Source organism: Equus asinus, chromosome 26, assembly GCF_041296235.1.
Source record: "Equus asinus isolate D_3611 breed Donkey chromosome 26, EquAss-T2T_v2, whole genome shotgun sequence".
Lineage (NCBI taxonomy): Eukaryota > Metazoa > Chordata > Mammalia > Perissodactyla > Equidae > Equus > Equus asinus.
Genome location: NC_091815.1, coordinates 33,199,312 through 33,212,068, shown reverse-complemented (window position 1 = coordinate 33,212,068; position 12,757 = coordinate 33,199,312).

Here is a 12,757-nt window from a genome sequence, read left to right as displayed (position 1 = left end):
TCCTGTCTTTTGATTAGACTTACTCAAAAATAAGGAAAAACTTTTTGTAATCTCTTTATCGAGAGCAGACTAGAAGTTCAGGAAAATGCTCCTTTTACGAGAGAGAAAATAAAATTCTAATTTTGTACCAGCTTCCTTTTTTTTTTTTGGTGATAAAGATTTTGCCCTGAGCTAACATCTGCTGCCAATCTTCCTCTTTTTCCTTAAGGAAGATTGTCACTGAGCTCACATCTGTGCCAATCTTCTGCTGTTTTATGTGGGATGCTGCCACAGCATGGCTTGATGAGTGGTCGTAGGTCAGTTCCTGGGATCTGAATCTATGAACCCCAGGCCACTCAAGTGGAGCATGCAAACTTAACCGCTGCACCACAGGCTAGCCCCAAAGATCAGTGGCTTTTGAACATATTGCATCATTTCATAGCAAGAAATATACTGTATATTATGGTCCAGCATATACCTATATATATAAAATCATATAAGTAATTGAAATAAAAATTTAATAATAAATTTACCTATGTATTATAGATAAAATTGAAGATATATGTATTACTCATTTATCTATATTGATAAATGTAGATACCATATACATTTTTTATTTAAATAAATGTTTCTCATAATTTACCAATGGTCTATGACCATGGTTTGAAAAATAAGTTACAGTAAATCCTTCCACAGTAGGAGAAAGTTCTCTTGAGAGTTCCATTGCTTCTATCTTCTTCTTTTTTTTTTTGGAGGAAGATTAGCCCTGAGGTAACATCTGCTGCCAATCCTCCTCTTTTTGCTGAGGAAGACTGGCCCTGAGCTAACATCCATGCCCATCTTCCTCTACTTTATATGTGGGACGCCTGCCACAGCATGGCTTGCCAAGCGGTGCCATGTCTGCACCCAGGATCCGAACCAGGGAACCCCAGGCTGCTGAAGCGGAACGTGTGCACTTAACCACTGCGCCACCGGGCCAGCCCAGCTTCTTATCTTCAAAGGAGCTCCTGCTGCTTTGTCTGCATTCTGTCAGCATCAATGCACCTAGTTTGCATAGAATTAATTTACATTTATTATTCTAAGTTTTCTGACATTTTCTCTTTGTTTCATTTTGTTTTCTCAGCTCCTCTTCCAGCTTTTTTTTTTTTTAACGGTTTGTAATCTTTGCTTTCCAGTGAAAACTAGGAAGAAGACAATTACGAACTGTCTATCATATCTTACCATCCTGTCGTAGATTAGCAAGGCCATAAACATATTTTATAATTTCTAGAAGCATATTTCTCCTTACAGAAAACTTTTCAATGTGGCACAAAACACATCTCTTGATAGACTCAAACATCATCTCTGTAAAAAAAAAAAAAAGAAAGCCAAAACTAGACACACTTATGTTTAGCAATCAATGTCTCAGTATACCAGCCTATCCAGAAATGATTTAGATATTTTATAAATATCCATTATTTAGTTTAACTTAGTATAAGCTTCTATTTTATTTACATTTATTTGAACATTTGATTTTAACAGCTATGTTTGAACTAGACATTAAATAGTTAACCATCACCCCAAGTCGTTCCCCCTGCTGACAAATTCCACAGCAGAAACAGCATGAACACATCCGACTGGTAAACCCAGGCAGAAAAAGTTGTGTTTGCATTATATTTAATATTGATAACTCTGAAGACATGCCTGCTTTTATTAAACCAACAAATTTTTTTTTTCAGGTATGCATTTTTTTGGTGAGGAAGATTGGCTCTGAACTAACATCTATTGCCAATCTTCCTCTTTTTGTTTTTTCTCTCCAAAGCCCCAGTACGTAGTTGTATATCCTGGTTGTAGGTCCCTCTGGTTCTTCTCTGTGGGACGCCGCCACAGCATGGCTCAATGAGCGCTGTGTAGGTTGGTGCCTGGGATCCAAACTGGTGGACACTGGGCTGCCAAAGCAGGGTGCTCAAAGTTAACCACTATGCTACTGGGCCAGCCCCTAAACTAACAAATGTAAGTTATCTTTTATGGTCATCTGGGCTAGTATCTATTACATTTAGAACTAATTTTTCTAAGTGCTTACTTCAAGCCAATTAAACAGAACTCTTAGAAATTATATCATCTGGAGACAGACAAATACGTAGAGAGAGAAGCTCACATACGTAAACATACACAGACAGACCCGAACAGAGATCTTTAAAATTTCAGCCGTGTCTCAGGCATAAAACTCAAAAGAATAATTGGATCCAAATTGCTCCCTGGCAGATGGACTTGTTCAGGTGGCCAAAGATTTCTATTAAAGATTATTTTCTTTTTGCTGAAGGATTCTTTTTAGAGCTGTTTTTGAAGTCATTGTGTCTTTCCAAAGCTTCTGCATATTAATCAAAGAATGCATTCCATGAGGAGAGGTTTTGAACCTTCTCTTTTAAGGGTAATCCCTAAGGTGGACTTATCGGAAACTTATGCGGAAAAGATTCCGCAGAATGGCCATTACGATCTTGAATTATCTCAAAAGCTTACCCATCTTTACATGCTTTATTTTATTTTATTTTTACTTTTTTTTTTTTTTTGCTGAGGAAGATTCTCCCTGAGCTAACATCTGTGCCAACCTTCTTCTATTTTGTATGTGGGTCGCTGCCATAGCATGGCTGCTGAAAAGTGATGCAGCTCCGTGCCTGGGAGCTAAGCCCCGATTGTTAAGTGGAAGATGCTGAACTTAACCACTAGGCCATGCAGCCTGCTCCCTTATTGCTTAATTTTAGGTCAGGCCTTTCAGAGGAGTTGAAGTAGGGAGTTCTGACAGATCCGGGTAGAGTGGGGGGCACGAGGAGGTGGTGGTAGATGAAGGGGAAGAGGTGGGGGAAGGAGGAGAAACGAGTAGATCTTCAGATTTTTTTTATTCCATCCAGTCGTCACCGGAGTTTGACGCTCCTAATTGATTAAGTCTTTCCTCTATTTTAGAGTGCTTCTTTCTCAGAGAATCGAGGACGGATTCATTTCCCCTTTTGGAAGCCTCCAGGTACCAATTAAAACAGGTTTCCCATTGTTTCTGAGAGGTGCGACATCCCCTTTTTTCTAATTGAGCACACAAATAAACCAATTGGGAAATGTCAGAGGAGCCCCATTGTGGCCAATGTAATCTTAGATCATCTTTGGTGGTTTGGACCCAGGTAAGAAGGGAAACTTGCAAGTATTTGGCCCATAATTTTTGTACATAAAAGAGGCAGGAGGGGTGGCAGGTGGCTGGCCATCTGCTGTTTCTCTAGAGCAAACTTTAGAAGAAAAGGTGCCCATCCCAAAGGCGGAACCTCCCTGTAATTCAGCTGCAGCTGAACCATATGAAGGATTCCCCTCCTGGAACAACCTCTAGACCTCTACCAAAGCGTGGGAGGTCGAGGACAGGAGAGGGCCTTCCATTGGTCGTCCTCCTGGGGCCATTGGTGTTGTGGGGGAGCCGTCAGGTGGCTCTGGGTTGTGCCCTCATGCAGCATCCAGTCGACCCGCAGGAGGAGATCAGGCAGCCACTTCACATCCCATCCTGGTCACCAGAAATTTTAAGTGAAATAAACAGCTTTACAAGGCAAAAATGTAATTTTAAAGGAAAAGAGGCTTTCTTACCTAAAAAGTTTGCAGAGGCAGCCCTGATGGCCTCGTGGTTAAAGTTCGGGGCAGTCTGCTTTGGTGGCCCGGGTTCGGTTCCTGAGTGTGGAACCACACCACTCGTCTGTCAGTAGCCATGCTATGGTGGTGGCTCACACAGAAAAACTTTCAACTATATACAACTATCTACTGGGGCTTTAGGGGGGAACAAAAAAGGAAGAAGATTGGCACAGATGTTAGCATAGGGCAAATCTTCCCCTGCAAAAAAAAAAAAGTTAGCAGGGTTTAAGAAAAAAAAAATGGTTTGCAAGTCCAGGAAGTATACCTCATGCCACAAGTTGATAGGTGACCCCCCCACTCCGTCTTAGAGTGGCTGGTTTTTAAAGGCAAAAAGTAAAGAGTTTGCAAGGCTATGTCCGAGTCCAGTTCTGATTGGTTGCCTTTTCCGGTTACAGCATATCTTGTGCCCAGAGCTTTCTAAATGTCCTAACTGCAGGAGAAAACCACGGCATTGTTCTCTGGCCACCTGGTGACAGTCAAGGTTAAAATGTAATTATTTATGTCTGCTCATAGTTCAGCTTTGAGGTGGTAATGTCGTCACCTCAACTCTGGCCTTGTTTTTATTTCTTTCTTTTACCAGAAAGTGTTCTCCTCTGCTGTAAATCCCTTTACCACACCTAATGAAATTAACGCTTCTCTAATATTGTCTCATTCCAGGTAGTCAGGGGCATTGGCGCAACCACCTGAAGCAGGAGGGGCGAGCCACGTAGGTGTCTGGGGAAAGAAGATTCCAAGCAGAGGAACAGCCAGTGCAAAGGCCCTGAGGCTAGAAGGTGTCCTATGTGTTTCAGGAACTGCCAGGAGAGCAGTGTGGCTGAAATGGAGTGAACAAGCCAGGGGGAAAGGGTGGGATAAGAGAGCAGAGAGGGAAGGCGCCAGATGCTTCAGAGCCTTGTGGGCTCCTGTGATCTCTTAGACTTTTCTAGGTGTGACCTTGAAGCTACATAACGGAGCAGAAAAGGAACTGGACCTTGCGTAAGTGGCAAAAGGCTCCCTCTGTTGGCGGTGTGGGGAACAGACAGAGGGAGGTGAGGACGGAAGCAGGGAGCTTCCTGTGAGGAGACTGGTCAGTGATGGACCAGGGTGATGGCTGTGGGAGGGGCGAGAGGTGATCAGACTGTGGGCGTGTTTTGAAGGTGAGACCAGCAGAATTCGGGGATAGGCTAGATGTATTAATTCACACCCCTCCCAGCCGTGTGTGAGAGGAGAAAGAGAAATAAAATAGGCCTTCTTTCCTTCAGTGTTGGTCTCTGAGATGTTTTTCACCGTTTTGTGCAGTTATGGTTTGCTCATTAAAGACATCTCAATTTATCACCCGTTCCCTTGTCAACGAACATTTGGAGATACGATTCTGACACCAGTTCCAACATGTGAGTTTTCCAACACCACCAAGCCATTGTGTGACACCAGCTGGGTGTGCTACAGTTCAACTTAATTCTGACACTATCTACCTGGAGACAGCGTCAGAGCCCGCGGGCTAAGGGCTCAGTCCCACAAGACTGCCCTCCTCCCCATTTCAGTGTCAATTGCAAGTCCAGGTTGTCACCTGTGCTTCTGACTGGCGGAAGGTTCCCACCACACCCTCTACGGGTTCCGTTAATTTGTCAGAGTGGCTCACAGAACTCTGAGAAACATTTGACTTACTAGGTCACTGGTTTATTATAAAAGGACACAACTCAGGAACAGCCTGATGGAAGGGATGCACAGGGCAAGGGATGGGGAAAGGACGCGAAGTTTTCATGCTCTCTGAGCATGCCACTCCGGCAGCACCTCTGTGTATTACCAACCTAGAAACTCTCTGAATTTGTCTCTTTGGGTTTTTATGCAGGCTTCCTTACATAGGTACCACTGGCCATTGGCCATTGATTCAACCTCCAGCCCCTCTTTCTTCCTGGGAGGTGGGTGTGGGGCTGAAAGTTCTCACACTCTGGTCACGTGGTTGGTTCCCTTGGCAACCATCCCCCATCCCTAAGTGCTTTCCAAAAGTCACCTGCATTAGCATAAACTCAAATGTGGTTGAAAGGGGCTTAGTATGCATAACGAGACACCTTTATCATTCTGACCACTTAGGACATTCCAAGTGTTTTAGGAGCTGTGTGCCAGAAACAGGACAAGACCAAATGTATCTGTCTTATTATAAGTCACAATATCACAGGGTGGGTTCCAATTTGGGGCTTTCGTGAATAAAGTTTGTATGTCCAGCTTTAGCTTATATCAGTCAGCAGTCCTGCAGTGGATGTGTTCATTAGTTCACACCCCCTAGCTGTGCATGCGGGTTCTGGCTGCTGGACAACACTTGCTGTTTTCAGGTTTGTTTTTATTTTTAGTTCAGTTTAGGTTATTTTGTGTGACTTTTTCTTTTTCTTTTTCATCTTTCCATTCTGGTGGGGTGCTGATATTTTTAAAAACAAACTTTTAAATTTGGAACAACTTTGGATTTACAGGAAAGTTGAAAAGATAGTACAGAGTTCTTATACCCTTTGCCCAGCTACCCTTAATGTGAGCTTCTTGATAACTATGGTTTATTTGTCAAAACCAAGAAATTAACAGTACAATACTATTAACTGAGCTACATGCTTTATTCAAATGTCGTCCATTTTTCCATAATGTCCTTTTTCTCTTCCAAGATCCATCCAGATTGCCACATTGCATTTAGTTGTTGTGTGTCCTTACGGTTTCCTCCAAGCTGTGAGTTTTTCAGTCTTCCATTGTCCTTTATGACCTTGACAGTTTTGAGGAATGTCAGTTGAGTATTTTGTAGACTGTTCCGGTCGGGGATCAGAATTTGCCACCCCAAAATGTGTCCCTTTGGCATAGGGATTATTTCGGATTTGTTACTTCTAAAAACAGCAAACATGGGAAAAGCTCTGAAAACCAAGCAGAAGTAGAAGTTACCCTTTGTAAGAGACATTTACATCTGTAAGGGAACTCTCCATCTGTAAAGACTGTCTCCCTCTCTGAGCCAGGAAGAAGGGGAGATGACCTTATCTCCAGACACTCTTATCATTGTGGAAGGCAAGGACTTAAATCTGCATAATAACCTTACTCTTGTTTACTGTGCTTTTCTAGTAATCTCTCATAACTGACTCTCCTACCCCCAACATCTTCCTTTGTCTTTAGCTGAAGATGGTATTTAAGATGAGACCCTCCACCATTTTGGTGAGTTGCTCAGTTTTCCTGAGTCTCTCCTATGTACATATGTTATAAAGCTTTGTTTGATTTTCTCCTGTTATTCTGTCTCATGTCAATTCAATTGGTAGCCCAACCAGAAGGACACAGAGGGTAGAGGAAATGTCTTCTTCCCCTACAGTTTGGCGACTTGGATGGGATAAAGCTTCACTGGCTGGACATTGCTCGCTCCTTAACTACTGCAGGCAAGAGATCCTGGACCCCTGACAAGAGCTGGCAGGAGGTAAGAGTTCTTACCACGTCCGTCTCCCAGATCTCTGCCTGCACGGCCCAATGGAAGCAAGAGGGTTGAATTTTTCTGCTTTTCTAAATTTAGATCAGCAGGAGAACATAATGGTGAAGCTAGCTTCTTGGACTCAGCGACTCTAGGATTTGGTTGAGCACTCATTGGTTGTAGATCCTTTTCCTCCAAGAGATAGTATTTTTCATTGTCTCTGTCTTTTTCTTTTTGTTATTTGTCATAAGACGCAGGCATCTCTGTAAGCCTGTTGTCTGGGAATATGCACATGAGGTGAAAGCTGTTTGCTGAGGGCATCTTGGAAGCCAAAAAGACCACAAATTTGGTGGATGCAGGTCAAGCAGTTAAGAGCCATTAGGGGGCTCCCCACCTCAAGAAGCCTCCTGTGGAAGGATAAATTGGGTCACAGAATGGGGTAGACACAGGTCCCCCTGCCAACTTCAAGAAAATGTCCATGCGGGGCTGGCCCCGTGGCCGAGTGGTTAAGTTCACGTGCTCCGCTGCAGGCGGCCCAGTGCTTCATTGGTTCGAATCCTGGGCACGGACATGGCACTGCTCATCAAACCATGCTGAGGTGGCGTCCCACATGCCACAACTTGAAGGACCCACAACTAAAAATACACAACTATGTACCGGGGGGCTTTGGGGAGAAAAAGGAAAAGAATAAAATCTTAAAAAAAAAAAAAGAAAAAAGAAAATGTCTATGCAATGATGAGGCACTCTGTAAAGCACACACAATCCCCACCTACATGGCACCTCCCTCCTAGGTATTATTCTGGCTCCAGGAGATCCAAGGCTCAGCTAAAGCTGTTAATGTGCGTCAGATGAGGTGTTTTCTTTTGTCTTGTTCTGTGTCTTGTGAGCTTGGCTTTGTGACCTTTCTGGTCTCCGCCATCTGGTGGATGCATGTACCAGCATGCATCTTGTTGGCCAGTCAAGTAGACTGGGGTTCTGGGACACACTCTCTTTATCCAGCTGTGTCAGCTCTCAGGGAAGTTTGTCATAAAGGGATCCCAGTTGCTTTCATTAGGGGCCTTTGTCATCTCAACCTTTGTTGCTTGTTGTGCAATGAAGGCCTTTGCTTTCTTAGACTATTTTTGGGAGTGAACTTTCTGGATCTCTTTTGGGGGTGCTTCTTGTGTCCATGGTTAAGCTTATTGGTATGAGTTGTTGTTAAGATCCTACTTGTCAATGTGGCCAGACAATGGATCCTTTAAATTGGGAAAACTGGGGTTGGCCTGGTGGCCCGGTGGTTAAGTTTGCACATTCTGTTTCGGCAGCCTGGGGTTCACTGGTTCAAATCCTGGGTGTAGACCTACACACCGCTTGGCAAGCCATGCTGTAGCAGGCGCCCCACATAGAAAGTAGAGGAAGATGGGTACAGATGTTAGCTCAGGGCCAGTCTTCCTCAGCAAAAAGAGGAGGATTGGCAGCAGATGTTAACTCAGGGCTAATCTTCCTCAAAAAAAAAAAAAAGAGAGAGAGAGAGAAATAAAAAATAAATTAAAAAAAATAAATTGAGAAAACTTCTAAATTAAGGGGAAAAAACTTGTGAGAGCTCTCATCGTAATTGTTGTATTGGTACCTATAAAAAAGCCAAATAAAAAAAAGAAGAAAAAAAATGACTAGACTTAAGACCCTGACTCAGGTTGCAATTAAATTGAGAACATATAAAAGTGTAAGTATTGGTAAGATTATAAAGGTTGGAATATTTGAGCTTATTTTATATGAAGAGGTTATATCAACTTTGCCTGAGTCTATTTTTTTTTTCTTTTGAGGAAGATTAGCTCTGAGCTTACATCTGCTGCCAATCTTCCTCTATTTTGTGTGGGACGCTGCCACAGCGTGTCTTGACAAGTGGTGCATGGATCTGTACCCGGGATTTGAACCGGTGAACCCTGGGCCACCGAAGTGGAGCGCAGGAACTTAACCGCTTAGCCCTCTGAGTATGTTTTAAAATATCTGACTAAGGATGCTTCCCTTGTCCAAAATTATAAGACCAAGAGCTATTGATAAAGTCCCAATGAAAGCTATGATTAGAGGTATAGGAGTTGATGGAATTCAAATAAAATTTTGCAGAAAAACTGATATATTTATGGGTTTTATGTGAAGTTGCTGCAGGCTTGGTGAGCTGGGGAGTTGAAAGAAAGATTTCTTGGACTCTCAAGGTCTGGTAGTAATCTTCTTTTATTCAGAGAATAGCATGGGGACAGGACCCACAGGCAGTGAAGGGCTGCAGCATGGGGACAGGACCCACGGGCAATGAAGGGCTGCAATGGGTTGAGGATTAGGGTTAAATTTATAAGGCATAGGTATGTAAGTTATTTTTTCCCAGACAAAGGAAAGATCATGTAAAAAAAGTCATTAAATAGTATCAGTGCAAGTGGGGTTCTGGTAACTTTGGATATGAATCAGGTCACGACGTCCTATACTTCCTGGAAGGTGGTGTGGATTGGCTATGGGCCAGGACACCTTGGGCTTCTTTCCCTGGGGCAGCCTTGATCCTCATCAAAATGATTGTATCTCTTCCTGCCTGATGGCATTGTAGATTGTATTGTAGGGATAAACATTGTGGCTCGCTGAGGAAACTTTCCCCTGCCTGACTGTAAGACAGCATATAAATCTGCCCTTCAGGCAGTGTTAATTAAACTTACAAAAGGGAGTTCAGTAGGCTTGCCTGAGCCCACACTGTATGAGATAAGAGCTAGAGGCTAATACCAGGTGCTAATAAAAAAGATAACGATAAGTCCCCCCACCCCGGAAGGTAAATTGGTCTAGGGTTAAATTGTACACTTACAGAAAAGACCTTTGTTAAATGCTTTGTGCAGAATTTTGAAGGTGTGATACATTGTCCTGAAAGTTTTAGAACATGCAAATCACTCATGCACATCTTAAGTTAAAAACTTCCCTGATAGAAGAGAGCAACTGGAAGGGTGTGGCTGGAAGAATGAGTCAGCCTCTTTTGTCAGACTGTAATCCAGTTCTCTGGGAAAGTGGAAGCAGTGGTCTTTGTCTTGCAAATCTCTGCAAGGAAGGAGGTATGGCACAGCTCAAAGTTCACCTGTCTTTTGCCAACCCAAAGCTTCCCCTCTTCCTCAGAATGCGCCTAGATGTTGACTGAGACAAAAGATGGAGACATTAGAAACAGACAAGGCAAATGTGCCCCAGAAACTCCATCTTGAAGGAAACATGACTGCTTTCTCTGTGCCTTTATGATGCAGATTTTCTGCTCCCATCTCCTCTAGGACCTGAGAGCCATTCTTTGAAATACAAATGTTTCTCAGAAACTAGTGAGATTTGTATTGCACCTGATTCATAACAAAAATTGAACTTCTCTGTCTGTGTTTACCTGTGTGTTTATGTGTCTATAGGTATGTTATAGGTGTGTGATATTTTGCCTCCGGATGGTATGGCCAAAATTAAGAGCTCTGTTTAATTGTCTTAATGCAAGCGCTTACAAAAATTATTTCTAAATGCAACTAACCCAAATGTCTTTCAAGGTAACGTGATATGAAATAACCTTTGGCAAATGAAAAACTTGTTTAAGGTTGTTGGTTTGATTAAAATAAAGAGATCCTTAGAGTTATCAGCATTGGATATGATGCAGGCATGCAGCCTGGGTTCACTAGTTAAAAAAGTTCATGTTATCCCTGTTACAAATTTGTCAGCATAATAACTTAGAATGATAGCTAATTTTGTCTAATGTCTAATGAAGTTTTCGTGGGTAATCTAAACATAATTGTTGGGAACAACTGACTTACGTGTAAATGAGATAAGAATTTAAACTTTTAGAAATAATTATATTTTATGACATGTATTTAATAACTTCCATAATCTCTTTAGTCATTTGAAACTTTAAAGTTTTGCTCAATTGAATGATAGAAAATGATGCGGGGTCGGTGAGCCGAGGAGTCGAAAGAAAGATTTCTTAGACTCTTAAGATCTGGCAGTAGTGCTCTTTTATTTAGAGAATAGTATAGAATAGCATGGGGGCAGGACCCACGGGCAGTCAGAGCTCCTGCTGCTGCCCCCGCTGGCATGGGGACAGGACCCATGGGCAGGCAGAGCTGGTGCATGGGGACAAGACCCAAGGGCAGTCAGAGCTCCTGCTGCTGCCCCCGCTGGCATGGGGACAGGACCCATGGGCAGGCAGAGCTGGTGCGTGGGGACAAGACCCACGGGCAGTCAGAGCTCCTGCTGCTGCAAAGTTGGGTGGAGAGTAAGGCTAAATTTAAGGCATAGGTATGTGAGTTATCTCTTTACAAGACAAAGGAAAGAACATGAAAAAGAAGTTAAAATGGTATCAGTGCAGGTGGGGTCTGGTCATTGGGTGATCCCATGACTTTTAGACAAGAATCAAATCGGATTAAGTAAAGGTTAGAAAGGTTAGACGCCACCACCCTAAACCAGTTACATGAGATTGCCAGACAGCAACCAACTTAAGTTCTTGCCTTCCCCATTAAGAGCTTCTAGGGACAAGGTCATCTCTCCTCTTCTTCCTGGTACAGAGAGGGAGGTACCTTTTACAGATAGAGATTTACCTTACAAATGTAAATGTGTCCCAACAAGGGCAAGTTCCATTCCCCAGAGCCTCCTTCCCTGTCCCAGTTTATCGAAAGCAATCAGACCAAAACAATCCTGATGCCAAAGAGACATATCTTGGGGTGGCCAATTTCAGGTCCCTACAAGGTCATCCCCCCCTTCCTTCACAAGTGCAAATGTCTCTCAAAAGGGCAAGCAAAATTCCAGTCCTCGGAGCCTGCTTCTCATCTACAGTTTTAAAAGTAACCAGCCTAAAAATCCTCATCATAAACCATTTTAAAATTAAGCAGCCTAAAAATCCTCATCATAAACTTCATTGAATATCTACATTATTTCTGAATACGATAAAATATTAGATATTAATTACTAAATATAAGTTTGCCTACTTTTGTCTTATTACAGAGAAACTAAAAGGTGTTTGCGTCTACTGGTAAACATGTCTTGTCTTTTACAAAAAGATTGTGCTATGAAGCAATGTGTTTCTAAAAATTATAAAAAATGTTTATAGATTTGTCCAGCCACAGAATGCTGATGTAAAAGACAGTTTATAATTGCTTGCTTAGCTTTCACTAAAAATTGAGGTTTCTAAGGTTTAAAAATTCTAATTAATATATGTAGTTAAAGCTACTAAAACTTAAGGAAAATATATTTGTATTCAAGGAAAGTAAGATGTATGTTTTCAGTAAAGAAAGTATAAAAAATGGAAATATTTTTGTTTGTTGGGTTAAGAAAGATAAATTTGTCCTAAAGTACTAGAAGAAAAAAAGGATGCATGAGACAAATTCTGAATGTAAAAAGAAAGTTAAAGAAGGTTTGTGAAAAAGAACTTCTGAAAAAAGAGTTTTGTGCATGGTCAAGTTGGCTAAAATTAAAATGAATTTAATTAAGTAAATAATTTTTAGTGTCAAAAGTAAGTTGGTGCAAAATTAGAATTTTTTTCCCTCTCTTTAAAAGATAATTTTTATAAACTTTTAGTCTGCTTTTGGTAAAGAGATTATGAAAGTTTTTTTCTTTGAGTAGTATACCAGAAAAGTAGGGATTTAAAACACATTGTTTTAATCAGGTCTTTAATCACAAATGTGAAGGTTTTTCTTACAGCTGTTTAATTCTCTGCATTCACCTAAAATTCTTTAACCTGTCACCATGGTTAAATGGATAAGTAAGCATCAT